Source organism: Terrapene carolina, unplaced genomic scaffold (assembly GCF_002925995.2).
Source record: "Terrapene carolina triunguis isolate 2854851 unplaced genomic scaffold, T_m_triunguis-2.0 Scaffold210, whole genome shotgun sequence".
NCBI classification, from domain to species: domain Eukaryota; kingdom Metazoa; phylum Chordata; order Testudines; family Emydidae; genus Terrapene; species Terrapene triunguis.
The window spans coordinates 12237844-12257474 of NW_020664561.1; positions in this window are offsets into that span (position 1 = coordinate 12237844).

Consider the following 19631-nt stretch of genomic DNA (forward strand, 5'->3'; position numbering starts at 1 on the left):
CAGAAACCTGAAGTTTTGGTGATTAGAAAATTCAAATGATCTTGCTGCGATCCATATGATATATCAACAAATTATTTCCAACTCACAAAAACAGCTGTAAAAGAATGCTAGATTTAAAAAACCAAGCATGCAATAATCTGGAAATCCCTACTTAGTTCTCTATGATGTGAATATTCACGCCTAGTAATGCTTAATTTATAAAATCTCATACTAGAAAACTATCTCTTAAAATTATACCTTATTGAGCTCAGGCCAATTATTTTTCATTACATTTTCTGTCTAACCTTCCCCTTCACATTCTGGGAGAGGATTTGTCCCCAGTGCATGTAGAGGGAGCATTTTCTGTGTTCCCCCAAGTACAGGGGCTGCATGGTCCTGCTCTTTGGATCACACAAGGGAGGAGAGGAGCGGTCCTTTTACCTTCATTCTACCCTGTGCACTTGCACAAGGGCCAGGTGACCCTAAAAGCTGTAGTGTCCTCCTTGTCCAGCCAGACAAACTGAGGGAGAGGAGAAGTTACACTTACCCTAAGTCACTGTCAGAATGCCGCAGCTTGTGATGCCCAGTCCTGTGCTCAGAGCATTTCAGGAAAGTGTGAGGCAGAAAAATCTGGGGAGCGTGAAGCTTGTGGGGTGGATTTTCTGAGGGGCTCAGTGATCACTTACCTCTGCCCCCACTGACGGCGATGGGAGTTTTCCCACTGACATCAAAGGGAGAGGAGTTAAGCAAACGCTGAGTGCTTTGGAAAATCCCACCAGCGGTGCCTGGTTTTAAGATAGTGGTTGTGCCCATTAACCATTTAAAGCCAGAGACGAGCCAGGTCTGTATCTGGGAACCCTGTAGTGGTGCACAGGTTATACTAGAGAAATCCACTTAATCCCTCCTGGAAAGCTAAATGTTTCTGCTCGCAGCCTTTAGGGAGCAATTTCCTTTTCCAGTCTGTGGCTGGAGGATTAGCGTCCTTCCAGCACTTCTGGGGGAAGCTGGAGCTTTCCCCAGCCTTCTGGAACAAACTTTTCTGCTGCCCCCTCCCCCCCCCCCCCCCCCCATCCCTCTACTGGTATGCAACATGTGGCTGCCTTCCTCTACCCTATACAAGGCTTCATTACTCTGGTGCTCTGCGGTATTTGGGGAATGCAAAATGCTCTATAAATGTAAAACACTAGCACCCATTCTCTTCTCACTTACATCTGTGTAAATCTGCATTGTCAATGGAATTACGGAGGTGCAGAGTCAGCAAAAGCAATGGCAGAATCAGACTTGTTATTGACTGCCTGAGGGGATCTCCTGTGCAGAGGTGTTTAAGGCCAGAAAGAGACCATTGTAAGTGGGGAAATGTCTGCCCAAGGGTTAGAATGAATTAGTGATAGAGCAGGGAATTAAACCCTGATCTTGTAGATTCACCACTAGTGTTTTAGCCACTAGACCACTCTGCATCAGGGCTCATTTCTCCATCTGAGTCCCAAACTGATAGCTGGGCTCTCTCTCCACAGAAAGGTACCATTCCCTAGATTGGAAGAAGATCTGTGACTTGACCTATGACCTTGATGTCACATTAAGTTAGCTATTCTTTTGTGGACACAGTTTAACGAACACAAAATTAAAGAAACAAGCCCTCAAGGGAGCCCTCTGGGGCAGGGATAGTCTTTCAATTTCATGTGTGTCCAGCATTTAGCACAATTTCATGTGTGTCCAGCACTGGGCCCTGATCCCTGACTGGCCCTTCTAGCCGCTAGCGTAGTACTACTAATAAATAACAAAAACGTGTGCATGAGGTTAGTTCATAGTAGCGGTATGACAGAGCAGTAACACTGCATATCACATTAAATACATTGTCAGTTTTATTTTAATGCAGTACTGTTGCTACCATTCAGCCACTGAAAAATTCACTCTGCGTTAGTTTTCTGTTTGTTGCTGTTGGGATGCTGTAAGATTCCCATTTCATTATGCCTTGAATGCTAAATGGAATAAGACCTATGCAGCATATGCATTACAACTCGGCTTCAATCACTGTAAATATCAATCTTTTTATAGTTAGGATCCCAACTTTTTAAATATGAATTGTGTCCCAGCATTAACGAGCAAATCCTGCTCTCTCCTCTGCTGTCCCAAATGGCCCAGGATGCAGCAAAGTGTTACTGTTCCTGGGAATGGTGCAGGAATCTTGGGGCCAAGGGCAGGAAAGATGCACCCCTTCACCTCCCCTCCATTCCCAAGCCATCTCTACCCATGCAGATGGGGGTCTAGAGTAGGGCACTGCAGCACTGAGTCTTTGTGGATCTAGCCCTTTGAAGCCCTAGTCATGGACCAGGCCTCCACTGTGCTTGGTGCTGTATAAACCCCGAACACAATGATGGTCCTTGCCCCAAACAGCCTAGCTTAGTTAGATCCACCCAAGCAGAGGGAGGTTTGAGAACAGTGGAAAGGCAAGTTCCTTGGGTATGTCACTTCTCCTCTCTGTGCCTCTGTTTTCCCGCCCACCCTTCATTTGTCTTGCCTGTTTAGATGATAAGCTGTTCAGGGCAGGAGCTGTCTCCCACCATGTCTGTACAGCACCCAGCACTTGGGGCCCACTAAGCAATACTGTGATGTCAACCACAAAGGGACTGGTATTAAAGCAACTGCGCAGATGCATGTGTAAGAGCAGAGGAATAGGTTGTATGGGCTGTGGATGCTAATCCAACCCTGGAAGCAACTGTGGAATGGCTCCCTTAATCCTCTGCAACATATGGGGGCCAGGGAGAGAATCCTCATCTCCTCCCCTCCACACACATGTGCAGCCTCTTTCACCAGGCTGTCCTACGCAGGTGCAGCGCAGGGGTGACAATGTGACTGTCCGACATCTGCCGGCAGTTGCGGTTTCTTTGTGTATAATCTGGCTGTTTGCTAAGGAACCATCCCTAACCAGATGTGTGTGAAATTCTGCAGTCTTGGTTCCCAGGAGCTGTTGTGATTCTGACATGCGGCTTTACACTTCTGAGATTCAGGTACAAACATGGCAGCAAAACAAAGTGCAATGCACGGCCCTCAATCTACCCATTCCTCGCCCCCTAGATCTGTTCAACTGTCCCTGGGCTTCAAATCCACTCAGTGCTGTTGCTATTAATTATGGCTGCTGACACCGCACTGGGCTTAACTGGGAAGCAACCATTCCCAACAGTAATAATAATAATACCTAGCTCACATACAGGGCTTTTCAGCGGTAGATCTCAAAGCGCTTTACAAAGAAGGTCAGTCTCATTATCTCCATTTTACAGTGGAGGAATAGGAAGGGGAGATGGGTGGGAAGCCCACAGCAGAGCCAGGAAACTCAAGGAGTACCGCCTTGTTTGAATTCCCAACACAGGGAGTTGGATTAGCTGGTTCCTAGATGAAAGAAATAGGAGTGGGTACAAATCCCACAAAGGGACATGGAGAAGAGCAGATGCCTGGAGCTCCAGGTCTAGTGTTTGTTGGTGAGGAAAGGCTGCTGGGGCAAGTATCAATGCAGACAAGTCACTGAAGGTAATTGCACTCCCTTCCCCACGCACAGCAGGGACCCTAAAGACTTTGGGAACAGCTCAGAGCTGCTCCAGGCCGCCTACAGCTTCTTTCCCATGGAGATCAGCACAAGTTATTGCTGACACAATCAGAATTCTGTGCCATTTAGTAGCATATTTTATGCAACTTTGCCTGGGGATGATGTTGCACAGAACAGGTCTCCCCCAGCCCTGCCTCTTCCCCACCCAGGCACACGCCCCCCCAAAAGCCATGGAGTCTGAGGTATACAGAGATCACAGGGGCTTCCCCAGAGAGAAATGATGGTGCTTAGATCTCAACCCATCTCACTCAAACAAAATTTGGGCCTGCTAAACTAACTTTCTGCTGTTTTCCTGCCCTCAGCTCTTGAGAGGAATGTAGGTTCTGAACCTCCATCCTCATGCCAGCAAAACTCTCAGGGACAGGAATTCACCTTGAAGCCAGGGGGCGTTTTGCTGGAGGAAAGGCTGAATTAAGCACTGAATTAAGCCCTGCAGTGAACTCTGATATAGTGTAACTCTAAGCCCAATTGTCCACTGCATTATGGTCTTTTTATGCCACTCCAGTGCCATAACTGGGCAGATCTGTCCACCAAGAAATTCCATTGGCATAGAGGTTGGCGCAGAGCTGCCATGATGACTCTTCTACCTCTTACCCAAACCCTCGGGCAGGGATGTGTGGCCTAGCCACTGTTGTGCTCTGGCTATTCTGAGCTGGCAGATTGGCCCCTTGTGACCATATGCAGTTGTGTGTAAGTTAGAGCAGCCATGAGGTTGCTCTAACGTATGCTGATGGCTGTGTATCTCCTGAATATGAAGAGTGCAAAGAAGGCTTAGTCACCTTTACTGTTATGCAGCTCCTGCTCTGAACAGAGTTTGAGTGGAAGTAAGGAGCCAGTCCCTCTATATATAGTAAAGGAAAATGAAAGCCCCATGTAGTTTCAATACACCCAATACTGACTATGAGGACAGCTAGCTCTCCTTTCCACTACATTGAGAAGCTGCAAAATCCTAGCTCTCTTGATATACGGGAAACCTAGTCATAATTCACCTTGTGTTTAAAATATGGTAGAAGAGGGTTCTGCTCCTGTGTGAGCATTGCAATAGCCTAAAACTCCTTACAGGAAGTGTTGTTTTAACTGCTTGTGGCTTGGAGTAAAAGGGGGAAATAAAAAATTTAACCATCGCTTACAGCTGTTTTAACATTTTTTAATGCAAAGAGAAAGCAAAGAAAATGCTTTTAATCAAGCTGGAAAAATAAAAGGCTGATGGCTCAGAGAAGAAGGGGTGGCTGATAAACCCTTCTTAAATGTTTCTATTTTATAAAATCCCTCCCAATAAATTGTTTATTTTTCAAAAAAGTTACCTGTGCAGTGGAGAAAGAGAAATAAAACAGAAAGAGTTTGGATCCCAGGGACAGTGGAATAACTGCCCCCAGCACTACAAATAGACACAGTGAGGACTTCTTTTGCTGTCAGTGCTTCAGTGCAGGGAAGGGCAAAGAGTAGGGGAAACTCCAACCTGGTGGGCCTCAGGTATGTGCAACTCTCTTCATCTTGGCTGAAACACTGGGGATTGGAGTTGCGACCTCCAGAGATAAAAGCATGAACTGCTCCAGTGTCCCAGCTTGGGCTGTAACAGACACCTACCCTCTGTGGATTGGGCACACAGGGGGATCTCTAACACACACTCCCCAGTGTGTTCCATAAGCCCTGCCAGTGAGGTTCTCAAACCAGCAGGGATCTGTTGCATCCCAATGGCCGGAGTCAAAGAATGACCTCTCAGTTGTGGCTGGGGGAGGTCTGACCTGTTGGAGCACCAGGAGTCATACCACAGCCTCTCTTCCTGATTTGGGGGCAGGAACAGGTACGGGAATCAGATGGTGGCTCTGGATTATGAAAGGTCTGATGTACTTAGATGACTGGAGATGGACCAGGTTCAGAGGATTGTCCTGTGTTAAAGCACTGGTTGTCGAGCCCCAATGTCTCTTGGTGAGAGAGCGTCAGTCACACGTGAAGGTGTGCCATATTAGAATGCTGGGATCACAGCCTGATTTGATTAGGGAGGATCCGAGGCAGGAGGCACCTAGAACCAAACAGCAGATATCTTCCTAGCACTTGGCAAAATCAGAACTGGGTATTAAACAGTCGGTAAAATACTAGAGCACCAATAACAATATCTTTGCTCCCAACCCACTCCTCCCTACTGATCAAAGTGTTTGCTTTAGCGGAGGCCCAACCCCATTCTCTGTGCTTGACAACCCTCTCATGGAAGTTCTGATATACTAATCTGCTAAGAAATGCACAGCAGCCTCTTTGTTACGGAGGGTTAACGCAGGAGAACAGCAGCCAAATTAAACCCTGGTGCCCTCGCCTCATCTCCTTACTCCACCAACCAGGCACGCGCTGAATTTCTGCTCCCCTCCCTGTCTAGGATGGTGGTGAAGGGTTGTGCTTTCATCCCCGCTGAGTCTGCAAGAGGTGCCAGACCAGACCTATTGGGGACAGTTTTTCTCCATGTGTGCCTCTTGGATGAAATCTTGTCAGATCACTGACAGCCCCAAACCACAGCTGGAAAAATCATTACTGGATTAGATGACTGATCTGCAGAGGCTGATGGGTTCAGCATGTGTGGTCCCAGAAATCATCCATAAGGTAAAAGGCTCAGATGGTGACACTAATCATGCCCTTTCAAAGGCCTGCAAGTGCATCCCACATCCTTAGGATTTATATCTTGCACTCACATGCTTCCTGGCTCCGCTGGTCCTACTGACAGCTGCTGAGATAGGTTATTGCCTATCAATGTCTCCCTTACCAGCAAGGCCAGCACTGTTCCACAGGCTCCCTTTGGAACAGGGAAACTGAAAAGAAACAAGTGACTAAACAGATTTGCACTCCCAGAATTTGCACTCCCAAAAGCTCTCCCCACCAAAATGTGAAATGAAGTAACAATGACCTAACAGCATTGGAGTCAAGTTCAGGGGGAGCTTTCAGAAGCACTTCTCAGGCCTCCTCACTGTAGCCTTCAAATGCCCTGTTGTAGCTAATTACTATGTTCTAACCCTAACGCAACCTCAGCCTTGTCCAGACTAGACTTCCTAACATTTCTCATCCTTGCTGCCACCTGTTCAACTCTGCTGGAAGTAGCAATGGAGTAGCCAAGTTGCAGGCAGCCACCAGAGTTTTTACCACCATATTCCTTAGATCTGATCTGAGCAAGATTAAATGGCACAACAGTGAAACTCTCAACACACTGTCTACACTAGTGATCCCACTACTGCTACCACTAGCAGAGTTGCACCAGTATTAGCTATGGAGAGGGAAAAGGATTAGTGTTGATGTAGCCATGGAGACTGATGTGCTGCTTTCCACTGGGTTGCTGTTCTGGTCTTTAGCAGCAGGGATATTTTTTCAAATGCTTCTTGGCCCAGTTAATTCAGCACTGCTACCACATTCAGTGGGCTGTACCCACTAAAGGGCCTTATCCAAAGCCTATTGATGCCAATGGGAATCTTTCCATTGATTTCAGTGGGCTTTGGATCAAGTCCAAAATGCATCAGTAACAGAAGCATGAACGTCTCTGAAGGGTGGGGAATGGGAGCTCAAATGTGATTGCTAGTTCACCATAATGCACACGCACTGGGGAATACCCTCGTTGATCAGTAATGCCAGCCAGATGATGGAGAGGTGATCCTGCAGAGAGTAAAAACACCAACAAAAAAATCAGTTAGAAAAAAGGAGAAGTGAGACATCCAGGCTAGCGCCAGGTGCGTGGTCGAGGGCTCAGTCCAGGCTTGTTTGCTCCAGTCTCCTTTGTTGACAAAGGGAAATCAGCACCAGAACTATAGGAGAAATGACATTCTGTTCTTCCTCTCCAGGGGGCAAAGCTAACTAGAGCCTTTTAGCAATAGGTTGACACATTAGTGGAAAGCTGCAGAGTTTTTCTCTACGCTGAGAAAACATGCAGCCCAAGCGAAGGAGGGAATTCTCACCAGCTGCACCTCCTGCCCACGAGTTTGAGGTGCTCACTGTAAACTGTGCAGTGGTTTTCTTTCCTGTAGCACTTCAGCTGCTTACATTGATTCTATTAAGTTTAGACCCAGCAGTGACCTCACCATGCCGAGCTAATTAGCCTGGGACGGCTCTGCTCTTACAGCCATGGGTGCCAGGACAGAACAGGGCTCAACTCTAGCAATAGAAATATGAGCCCTAAGTTAGCTAGCTGGCCCTGAACTCTGATAGCTAACCCCAGAAAGATTTGTTCATCCTACTCTCATTTAACATCAGGTCTGCTGTCCTTCTGCTTGTGGTGGGGATGGGGGCTGATCCAGTGCTCATTGAAGTCAATGGGCATTTTCCCTTTGACTTCAGTGGGCTTTGGATCGGGCACTGGATGTTCATCCAAAGGGAGAGATCTTCTGCTGTAATAAGCCGGTTCCATGTGGATGATCCAGTGAAGTCCCCAATTGCTATAAACTTCTAGTCCCCTTTCTCCACCTCCCAGCTGCCGGTAGCTTATTGTTTTCACATAAAATTGTAGTTGATAGGTGTTGTGTGCCCATGTCTACTTCACTTCGACTGGTGCTTTGTTTAGCTCTGGCCCCAGGAGGATATCAAAGATGTTTCCATCTCTCTGGGCTGCCGAGAATGCTGCTGGAGTCTCCCTTTCAAGCTTAGAATGATCTACTTTAGTGTTTCCCTATGTCTGAGGGAGGCCTGCCAAGGCCTGGGGCTGGCCAGCCCCATTCACTTGGCCCTGCCCTGCCACACCTGGGCAGAGTGTGGGACTTAAAATGAAGAAAGCCCAGCAGTAAGGGGTGACTGGGGAGGAGTGTGGATGGACTGCTCCTTCCTAGGCCTCAGAGCCCTTTGCAGATGGCTGGCTGAGGAAAGGGCCCAGGGGAGACCTGGGAGGCTCTGCACTGGAAGATGTGAGGGAAAACAGGTGCAGCTATTAGGCCCCTTTGGCAAGGTCTGGGAAAGGAGCCCGAGTGAGCCTAGGGCCAGAGGCTAGTGAGAGGTCGACCACAGTCTGCCTGGGACTGTTGTGGACTCCTGGAGCTCAGTGGGGAGTGAAGAGGACTATGCACAGACCCTACTGAGAGGAAGGAGGAATGTAGGGTGCCTTGATAAGGGGAGGAAGAAGTATTTACAGGCCTGAGTGTAAGGCTGTGGACATTGGTAACCCCAGAAGGGGTGGGACCAAATGTGACTGAGCCAGAGGCATTTGCAGCTGGGCGGAGTTGTAAAAGACCACAGGAAAACTAAAGCAAAGTGCTGTGCTCTGAGACAGTAATTCTTCTAACACCTTCCTCTTAAGGGTAACAAACACAAGTGGAAAATAGGCAAGATTTTTAAAAATTGGTAAGAGAGAGTAACAATGGTGGAAAGCAATCTTATGTTCTTATGACAGAGAAGATGGCAGAAGAAAGGAAGGCTCGTTCTCTTCATTTTATGGATGGGGAACTTAGGTCCAGAGAGATTAAGTGACTTGCCCAGGGTTGCACAGAAAGTCCTACATAGAGCTCTCTGGACAATTATTGTTGATTTTTCAATAAGTCTTAGAACACTGGAGAAGTTCCAGAGGACCAGAAGAAAGCTAGTGTTGTGCCTATATTTTAAAAGGGCAAATGAGATTACTTGGGTAATTTTGGGCCAGTCAGTTGGATGTTGATCCCAGGCAAAATAATGAAACAGCTAATACTAGACTCAGTTAAAGAATTAAAGGAGGGTAATATAATTAATGCCAATCAACAAGGGTTTATGGAAAATAGATCCTGTCAAATTAACTTGATATAATTTTTTATGCAATTACAAATTTGGTTGATAAAGGTAACTGTGTTGATGTAATATACTTAGACTTCTGTAAGGCATTGACTTGGTAAGGCATGGCATTTTGGTTAAGAAACTAGAATCATACAGAATCAACATGGCACACATTAAATGGATTAAAAACTGGCTAACTGATAGGTGTCAGAATGTAATTCTAAATCGGGAATCATCAAGGAGAGGATGTGTTCATAGTGGAGGTCCCACAGGGATCAGTCTTGTTCCTATGCTATTTAACATTTGTATCAATGACCTGGAAGAAAACACCCAATCATTACTGATAACATTTGTAGAAGACTCACAAATTGGGGGAGTGATAAATAACGAAAAGGATAGGTCATTGATATAGAGCGATTTGGATCTCTTGGTGAGCTGGATGCAAGAAAACAATATGTGTTTTAATACGGCCACATATAAATGTATACATTTAGGAACAAAGAATGTAGGCCATACTTACAGGATGGAGGACTCTATCCTGGGAAGCAGTGACTCTGAAAAAGATTTGGGGATCATGGCTGATAATCAGCTGAACATGAGCTCCCAGTGTGATGCTGTGGTTAAAAGGGCTAATGCAATCTTTCGATGTGTAACCAGCAGAGGATTCTTGACCATCCTAAATACTTCAATAGATTCATGTGTTCCAAGGCCAGAAGGGACCACTGTGATCATCTGGTCTGACCTCCTGGATAACACAGACCATACGCTCAACACTGTCTTCCTTTCCCCAACCTTCATCTGTTTTTTGCCCTTCTAGGTTGTGTAAGCTCCCTGAAGGCTTTATGTAGGTACATACAACATCTAGTATGTGTTGTGAGGTTACTCTAATATAAATGGTAGTTTGAGCTGTATTTAAAACCAAAAAAAATCTTCCTCTGAAGAATATCTTAGCCCCTTACGTGGCTTGAATCTCTGCCCAAGGTCTTTCTTCATTTACTTCACGGGGCAGAGTACACCACTAGGAAGGATGGACACCTGCATTCTAATCCTGCTACAGCTTTCTTGGCCATTCATGGACATGTAGACCAGTTTACTTATGGAGGAGAGCAATGCCATCTGGTGGTGAAAGTGTGTATTTAAAGAGCCACTGTTTGAGTTCCATCAGCAGGATCTCAGAATTTGGAATTAATATTTAGTCAAGCAACACTAACCACATTTTTGTATCTCCCTTGCTTCAGCTTAACTCCTCTACCTTGTCTATTTCTGCATCATTTCTTTAGTTTTTCCACCCTGCCTGCCTCTCAGTGGAAAACTTGTGCTACAGCCACAGAATCAGGGTCTTAATCTCCTCTATTTTAGCTGGGAGCACTTACAAATTTATTTGCTGTCATAGGAATGTTACTGATTACCCAATTGGCCTAGATTTCATTTTGGACTTGGTGGTTATTTTGTATGTACTGACACACATGGCTGACAGCTTTTAGTCTAAGCATTGACTCGTCTGATTTTGTATTCTCTATTAGACTATATAGCAACTCACACAAGTGTAAAAGGAAACAAATAATGGGATTATTTCCCCCCAGATTTCCCCTCATCCAGGCCAGAGGAAGAAGGAACTAATTTAACATTCCAAGTACTCATGTCCTCCTTTTAACCACTAGGCACTGGGTGTATCTGCAGCACCTGCTACTCTTCATATAGCTTATTTGGAAAGCCTAATTCTGGTACTCAAGGGATAACAGTGTGCGAATGTTCATCACTTTGATTTGAAATGGTCATTTATGGCCTGAGCCAATGCCAACTGAAGTCAATGGAAAGACTGTCATTGACTTCAATGGACTTTGGATCAGGCCTTTAAAGGTGTGAATGAATAAAAAAATAAATTGGACTGTGTTTTTCTTTTTTCATCATGAAATAGCTGTTACTCCATAATGAGTGCTGTTTGTTTTTGGTTTTTATTTAATTTTTCTCAGGAATTTATTTGTGTTTATTACTATTACAACAAAAACTGGTGAAAATCGGTGCAAAAAATTGTTATTTTTTCTGGGTAAATATCGGGGTTTATTGTGGTGGATGGAAGGACAAGGGGAAAGAGTATTCAGTAGGTTAATGCTTCGGTGAATGGAATTCAGTGTGGTTTGTTGCAGAACTAAAACAGAACTCAAAACACAATGCCCCCTCTGAGTTTAAGAAAACAATATATTGCTAATCCCCAAATAAAACTTTTCACTTGAATAAACAGTAAGTGGGGGGGGGGAGGTATAGCTCAGTGGTTTGAGCATTGGCCCACTAAACCCAGGGTTGTGAGCTCAATCCTTGAGGGAGCCATTTAGGAATTTGGGGCAAAAATCTGTCTGGGAATTAGTCTTGCTTTAAGCAGGGGGTTGGACTAGATGACCTCCTGAGGTCCCTTCCAACCCTGATATTCTATGAACTATTAGCCTATATATTTACATTTAATAATTGAGCCACATCATTTGCAGCACATACACTCAACTTCATCCTTTTCTCCTGTTTTTTTAAACTTTCAAATACTTCCTTGTGTTCTGAAACATATTCTGCGACAGATTTTCATTTTCTTCCCATTTTAGTGTGTCAAATCTTTAAACCGTTATCTGCTAACAGCTTGAAATGTGTACATGGTGGGTGTGAGATTCACCAGAACATTCAGATGCGCACGCACTTCAGAACTTGCATGCGTGCCTGTTTATTGTGTGTATCTTCTAGACTAATATATAGCCTTACTTCAACAGGCAGCATTGCATATACACACAGACTAATGTATTATTGTAATACATATATCTCATGCAATGTATTGTATTTTCCTAATAGAACAAGTTATTTTTATATATATTTGAATGATACAAAAGTAAGGTGAAATCAGGAAAAAAACAGATTAATACTTTTTGTAAAACCTGGGATTTTTTTCGGTAAAAATCTGTTCAAACTGAAAATGTAGGGGCTTATCCATACTCCATGCATGAGAGTCAAGTGTCCAAGGGAACCTCTCTGTGTGACACCACCAATTGCAGGTTTGACCTTAGTCATAAGGTCAACAATGGGTGGGTCGGAGTCATGCACTGGTCAGGCAAGGTAAGGATTTTGGTCAAGGAATATAGTATGTGAATTACCAGATGGGTTGACACAGAGTGAGGGCAGCTGCTAGAAGTAAGATGTTCTTATTTTCAATTTTTACAGACTTAAACAAGATTCTTGACACACAGATTGCTTAATATTCATACAAGCCTGTTGCGTTGTAAATGTTGAAAAATCGTGTTCTGAAAACAGGAGTTCAAAAACACCAGTGCACACAGACTCAAAGACGACTATCTTGGAGCCCCTCTGTAGTTGCTGATAAAGCTGCTTCAGTTGCCCTGTTTCCCCTGGCTTTCAAATACAAGCTGATTCCATGGAGCAAAGGCGGGGCCCCCACACTCTCCTACACATACCCCCTCCAGCCCCCTGCCATGAGCCGCTCAGGGCAGGGGGCTGGGAGCACCCCCATAACCCCAGCCCACACCCCCAGCCCCGTCCTGACTCCTGTACCCCCCCACATACCCAGCCCCCCCACATCCCATGCCCTGACTCCTGCACCTCCCCACCCCTTCCCACCCCCCCACATTCCCAGCTGCACCCCTCGCACCAAATGGGAGCTGCCCCAGGTAAGCGCTCCACACCCCAACCTCCTGCCCCAACCCTGAGCCCCCTCCCTCACCCTAACTCCTGGCCAGACCCTGAACCCCAAACCCCAGTCTGCTCCTGCACCCTAACTCCCTCCCAGACCCTGCACCCCCAGCCCTGAGCCCCCTCCCGCACCCTAAGACCTGGCCAGACCCTGCACCCCAACATTTTTTTACATTTTTTTTATAAAGCGCTCTTATCCAAAGTGCTTTACAATAGTTAGCTAATGGTACAAACAATATTTGGAAAGATCATTAAATTGTCCGTCGAGACCCCCAGCGATTTTCAAGTGGTCTGTGGAAAAATAAGTTAGAGTACAAGAACAATAAAGGGACCTCACTTTATTTTCATTTACTTGCTATTACTTATAGGAGGAGGATGAAGAAAAAAAGAATGAAAATTGGGGGCGGGAGGGAGATGAGAGAGAATGTACTTTTTCTTGGCTGGGTCCCAAGGAGGGGGTCCCAAAAATGAAACTGAGCACAGGGCCCCACTAACTCTAAATCCGCCACTGGGGCTGACCCCTCCCCCACAGCTCCCCATGCCGCAGCCAGAGGCTGACCCCTCCACTCCCCGAGCTCTGCATGCTGCTGCCAGGACAGAGGCCGACCCCTTCTTCGCCCCAGCTCCCCGCACCATTGCCAGGAGCTGATGCTGACACCCTCCCCACACCACTGCCAGGGGCTGGCCTCTAACCCCCCCAAGTCCATTCTGGCTGGGGCTGACCCCCAAAGCTCTACCTTGCGCACCAGACTTTTTTGGTAAACTGGGCATTTGTTCATTTGCTCTTGCCAACTGATCCGTTGGCAAGAGCAAACGGGATCAATTCCGTTTTTTGTGAAAAAAGTCAGGATGGCCAGGACAGAGCTTAAAAAAGGAACTGTCCCAGCCAAACGGGGACGTATGGTCACCCTATCTCCAGGCAAGTGAGTCCTGAGGGAGTCCGGCCAGGGCGGGGGCAGACCCTGGCCTGGCTAATCGCACCATTCCCGGGAGGCCGGAGTGATTCCCCGCCCTGGCACTGGACCAGTGCTGGCTGCGCTGCCAGCTCAGCCTGGCAGATGCTGTCACCTTCCAGCAGGGCTGGGTAGTGGGGCCAGGGTGTAAGGGAGAGTGTGTGGGGGGGCTGCTGGCCAGTGGAGGGTCTCTTGGGGGGCGGTGGGGTAGGTCTGTGTGTTGAGATGCTGGGCAGTGGGGGGTCTGAGTGGGGTGCTGTGTAGTTGTGGTGGTGGGCTTTGGGGAAGTGCATTGGGCAGTAGCGGTGCAGCTGTGTGGGGGGGTGCTGGGCAGGGGTGGTGGTGTGCAGTCCGCTGTGCATTTGTGGTGGAGGGTCTGTGTGTGGGGCTGCTGGGCATAGCAGTTCCGGGGGACGCTGGGAATAGGGAGTCGGGGGCTGTGGCACAGCATGGGCCCACCCCCGAGGGAAGGGGCACGCTGGCAGCACAGGGCTGGGCGGGCCAGTGTGCAACTGCCGGTTTGTATACAGTGCCCTTGCACTGGGCTGGGTGGAGTGGGGCCGGCCCCACCATGCTATGCCCCATTGCCCCTGGCTGGCCCCTTGCTCTGGGGACTGACCTCCCCATGCCATGCTCCTTTGCCCCCATGGGGGCCCACAAATATGTTTGGCGCTGGGCCCACAAAATGTTAATCTGGCCCTGGATTTAGTGTTGCACAGGATTGCTGGGTTCAGCAACTGCCTGCTCCAAAGCCATAGAAGTCCAGTGGAAAGGCCATGATTGCCTTAAATCAGCACTGGATGGGGTCCCTGGTATTCCTCTTCAGCCATCTGTCTGTCTTATCTCCAGGTTTCTCTCTCTGGTGGGGGTGTTACTGAATCCTCCGTCACACATCAGAAGACCAGAGTAAATGACTGAGGTTTACATTTGGCAATTGACCATCTGAATGAACAGGGCATATTCTTTGGAATCCATGGAATACAAATGCACAAGCTTCAAGTGTATAGTTTGCTAAGACTGGGCCAGAAACAAACCCCAAAATACAGAGTTAATGCTGACTGCTGCCACCAGTGTGACAGAAAAAGACAGGGCAGAGTGTGTTAAGCATGCAATATCTGAGGGTAGGTGTTGCAGGGAAGCAACACATTAGCCTTCCCCATCCACCCATATGGAATCCCAGTGACTCAGTGGAACTCCACATAAGCACAATGGTCTAGCCACACTCAGTTGCAGGATTGGGCAGTCAGAGGCTGATCCAGAGTCAGTCAGAACAGAAAGACACTCTATCTTCACTAAACTTTGGATCAAGCTTTTAGATGGGCTGTGTTAGCATTGGACCTGTCCTGACCTAAGTATGGCTCTGTCCTATACAACAGATTGTCATGTACGTGCACTAAAGCTCACTAGAAATGTATGAACAGTTTATAAAAAGACAAGGGCTTCAGTCCAACATTTAAGTCTTTGCTGGGTTCTTTTACAACCTCATTATTTATTTATTTATTTTTAAAAACTACTTTAAGAAGCACAAGGAAGTTTTTCTTTAAAAAAGCATAAAATCTCTCTACACTGCAACAGCTCGACTGGTTAATGCTCATGGGCCATATTGTCCACAGTGCCTTATGTGCCTGAGAATCATTCCTTTCCATTGCACAGAAGACAATGCAGTAGAAACCGAATACGTAAAATTGTCAGTGTGGCACTTGACTTTTAGATGTTAATATTTTTTCAAATCATTGAACTTGCACCATAGACTGATCTCTTGCTGATTATTAAGTCAAAGCAAACAATAAATCCCAAGCCACGCAGTAAAACAAGAAAGTGCTTCCATGTTGAGCACTTCTTTGATTAAAAATAAAAAGCAGCCAAGTTCCCCCACCCCAAATTTTGTACAAAAATGTTCTTTGGACTGGACCCCTTGCTGAGTGTCAGCGCAGAGAGACTTTTTACAGCCAGTTATTCATTATTCTCCTTAAAACCTGATATAGCCGAGTGTTAGAATGTTGATTGTGTCTTAAGGAACACTTCAGAACACCAGCCCACCTTCTGTAGTAAAACCTATTTCCATTCTGCAGGGGAGAGAAAAACACGTGCTTTTCAATACACGAATTAGTTCACATATAAAATGCCAACTACTTTGGAAAAATGAACGACAGTCCCAAGCCATGTCTTGAAATGGCCAGTCGTGCTGAAAAACCACATCCCATTCATTCTGTTTGCAAGAATAAAAGCAGACTCTATTTTCAGTGCAAAATCCCCCCCCCCCAAAATTCACTGTCTCAATCCTGAGATTTGGAAATGCAGATGGGCTGCACCCCTGGGGCTGTAGTGAAATGAGTGAATACTGTGAGCTGTGCTGTGAGTCAGCTTAGCCTTCCTTTGGAATGGTTCAGCAAGGCACCACTGGTGTGTGGTATAGGCAGCATTGGTGTACAGTCATTAGAGGGTATTTTACAAAGTTACCTATCTCAGAGCGTCGAAGCATTTTCCTGTTGTTGCTTAATTAAAGCCTATGTCTTTGTAAGGCCTGTTTTGGGCAGTTCACCTTGATTGCTTGGTTCTTCGGCCCTCATATAGATTGCGCCGATCACAACATGTCTTCCATTTGGGCAGTTATACTTGGAAGTAAGCTCCACTCCTTGCCACAGCCTCTTCTTCTCCAACCAGAAGAGACTTGGGCCCTTATCTTGCAATGTGATCTGTGCATTCAGACTCTCTGCACCCACACAGGTGCAGGGAGTCTGCCTGCAGAGATCTCATTGCAGGATTGGGGCTTTAAGAGCTTTAGCCTAGTACCCTAACTGAGTCCCCTCCAGCATGACTTTAGTAGATCTTCTCTAGACACTTTCCAGAATGCATCAGTACCTATGGAAGTAACATGCCCCCAAGTGGCTCAAGCTCTCCCTATGTTATGTACAGAAGATGATGTGCAATAATGCACTGGTGTGCACCAAGCTGGGGATTGATAAGCTTTCAAAGAGTGCATAAAGTATTAGCTCGTTACCAGCCATCAATGCACTTAGTTCCCCAGCCATATGAAGCACTCCTATTACTCTGAGTGGCTGCTCCCACGGGCTGGTGAGAAGGTGAGCTCTCCCTGTGCAGAGATCCCATTGCGACATGTCCTATAGGGGCTGAAATAAATACCTCTATTAACAAATGTCTAGGGAACTAAAAGTTAATCATAAGAGCTATTTATAGAGAGACCTGGAGGCAACTGTGAATTACAAGAGTATTATGTCCCTTTGCTGTTACCAGTAACATTACAAACCATGGGCCGATCACCCTTCCCAGGGCTCTGGTGGGAGAGGAAATCTCCCTGAGAAAAGCCCTTGCCAAATTCCTCCTGTCCCCATCCAGCTTCCACCTTGTTCTCCAGACCAAACCTCCACAGGATCTGGGGATACACTGCTACAGCGGTGGCTGCGACTGCCCTTTCTGTATGGGAGGGAGCAGGTGTGCAGGTGGAAGGTCCCCTCTGTACAGATAAAGGATGAGGGAAATTATTTTGCCAAGGAGCAGAGTGTGAGTGGCCTGGGACATCACCAGCAACCCAAAGAGGCCATTACAGCCTTGCTGCTGAAAGCTAATTTCTTTTAAAGGGGCTGTGATAACTGGCTGGCTGGCTGGCTGGCTGTCCATAAGGTGTGATAACTGGGGGCGGGGGGAGAGGGGGTAGCTCCCTTATGGACACCCAGCCAGCCAGTTAGCTGTAAAATCCCTCTTGGTGTCTGTTCTCTGCTTGCTTTACCTGTAAAGGGTTAACAAACCCACAGGTAAAAGGAAGGAGTGGGCACCTGACCAAAAGAGCCAATGGGAAAGTAGAACTTTTTAAAATTGGGAAAGAAACTTTCCCTTTGTCGGTTGTTCTCTGGGCTGCAGGGACACGGAGCAGCAATGCTGTAAGCAGCTTTAAGCAGGTATGATTATAGATTATCAATTCATACCTCGAACCTACTTATCCGAAGCCTCAGATATGTAAGTAAAATTAGGGAATGTCTAAAAAGCTGTGATTAGGGTTATTTCTTTTATTTCTTATTGGCTTATGGACTCCCCTGTGCTAACCCCAGATGCTTTTGTTTGCTTGTAACCTTTAAGCTGAACCCTCAAGAAAGCTATTTTGGGTGCTTGATTTTTGGAATTGCTCTTTTAAAATCTAGAAAAAGCCTAAATTCCAGATGTATTTTCTTTCTTTTTGTTTTTAATAAAATTTACCTTTTTTAAGAACAGGATTGGATTTTTGGTGTCCTAAGAGGTTTGTGCATATGCTATTTGATTAGCTGGTGGCAACAGCTAATTTCCTTTGTTTTCTTTCTCAGCTCTTCCCCAGAGAGGGGTGTGTGAAAGGGCTTGAGGGTACCCCACAGGGAGGAATTCCCAAGTGTGCCTTCCTGGATCCAAGGGAGTTTTTTTGCATTTGGGTGGTGGCAGCATTTACCAAGCCAAGGTCAGAGAAAAGCTGTAATCTTGGGAGTTTAATACAAGCCTGGAGTGGCAAGTATTAATTTTTAGAATCCTTGCGGGCCCCAACTTTCTGCACTCAGAGTGACAGAGTGGGGATTCAGCCTTGACAGGGGCCATGACAAGTTAAATATTTAAAAAAAAAAAAAAAAGCCAACAACCTTCCTTCACCTATGTTTTTAGTATCATCCTAGTTTAAATAATCTAACTGAATTTTAAAAATTTAATCTGGTTTTAATACCATCAAGTTAATTACCTTCTTGCATTTCTCTCAGTTTGGACAATGAAATCACCTTCCAGTTAGTTTCATTTTCAGGTTCTCTTGCACTAACACAATGATGTGGCCCGGGTTCGGATGCTCTGACTCACCTTGAATAGTTCCTTGCTCCATCAAATAGTCCCTCTGAAGTCAATGGGCCAGATGTTCCAGTGTGATACATCCACTGTGCACCATGTAACCAGTGCAAAGTGGACTAAGAGGATGGAGATGGCCTGTGGAACTCTCTGCTTGTGGAAAGCTGGCAAAGTCATCTCCATCGCCAAACTATGCCAATGGGACATCTCGTTCTATTTAACATGAGCAAGAGGATCCGGATCTGGCCCTTGGTTTGCAAATACTGCAGAGGGTTATGTGTGGTTCAGAAAGGCCTTCCACTAGAATTTTTTAAAAATCCTGGAAAAAATCTAGTTTGGTTTTAGGTTTTGTCTGATACAGTTTGGGGGCAGATTTGATCTGACAGGTTCCCTTCTTGGATAATATGGATCAATATTTTCCCTCCCATTACTATTCCCCTGCTCCCTTCTCTACCTATGTTCCCTACCTGCTACTTTTCCTTCTTCTCCTTTTCCCATTTTCAGAGTGGCCTCTCCTTTAACCATTACCAAATAGTGTCACTTGAAATGCAGCATTGTCACACAAATCTAAGAATCTTGAGATGCACAGCAGCTGGGAGATGTGGCACCTTTCCATATACAAGGGTTTCATATTAGATTGAAGTAGCTATGAAGTAGCTACTTCAATAATAACAACTTCAGATTTCAAAGTCTCCCTGAGGAGTTTCTCAGGTTACCCCCTTCCCCCCCAGGAGGAGTCCTTAGAACCATTGTCAACCTGATATTTTTTTTAATTGACTACTACTTTTAAAATTCCCATTTCTGGTTGAACACCCTATATACAGTGAACCAGCGCCTCAGCTGGTGTAAATCAGTATCAAGGGAGCTGCGCTGATTTACAACAGCTGAGGCTCTGGCCA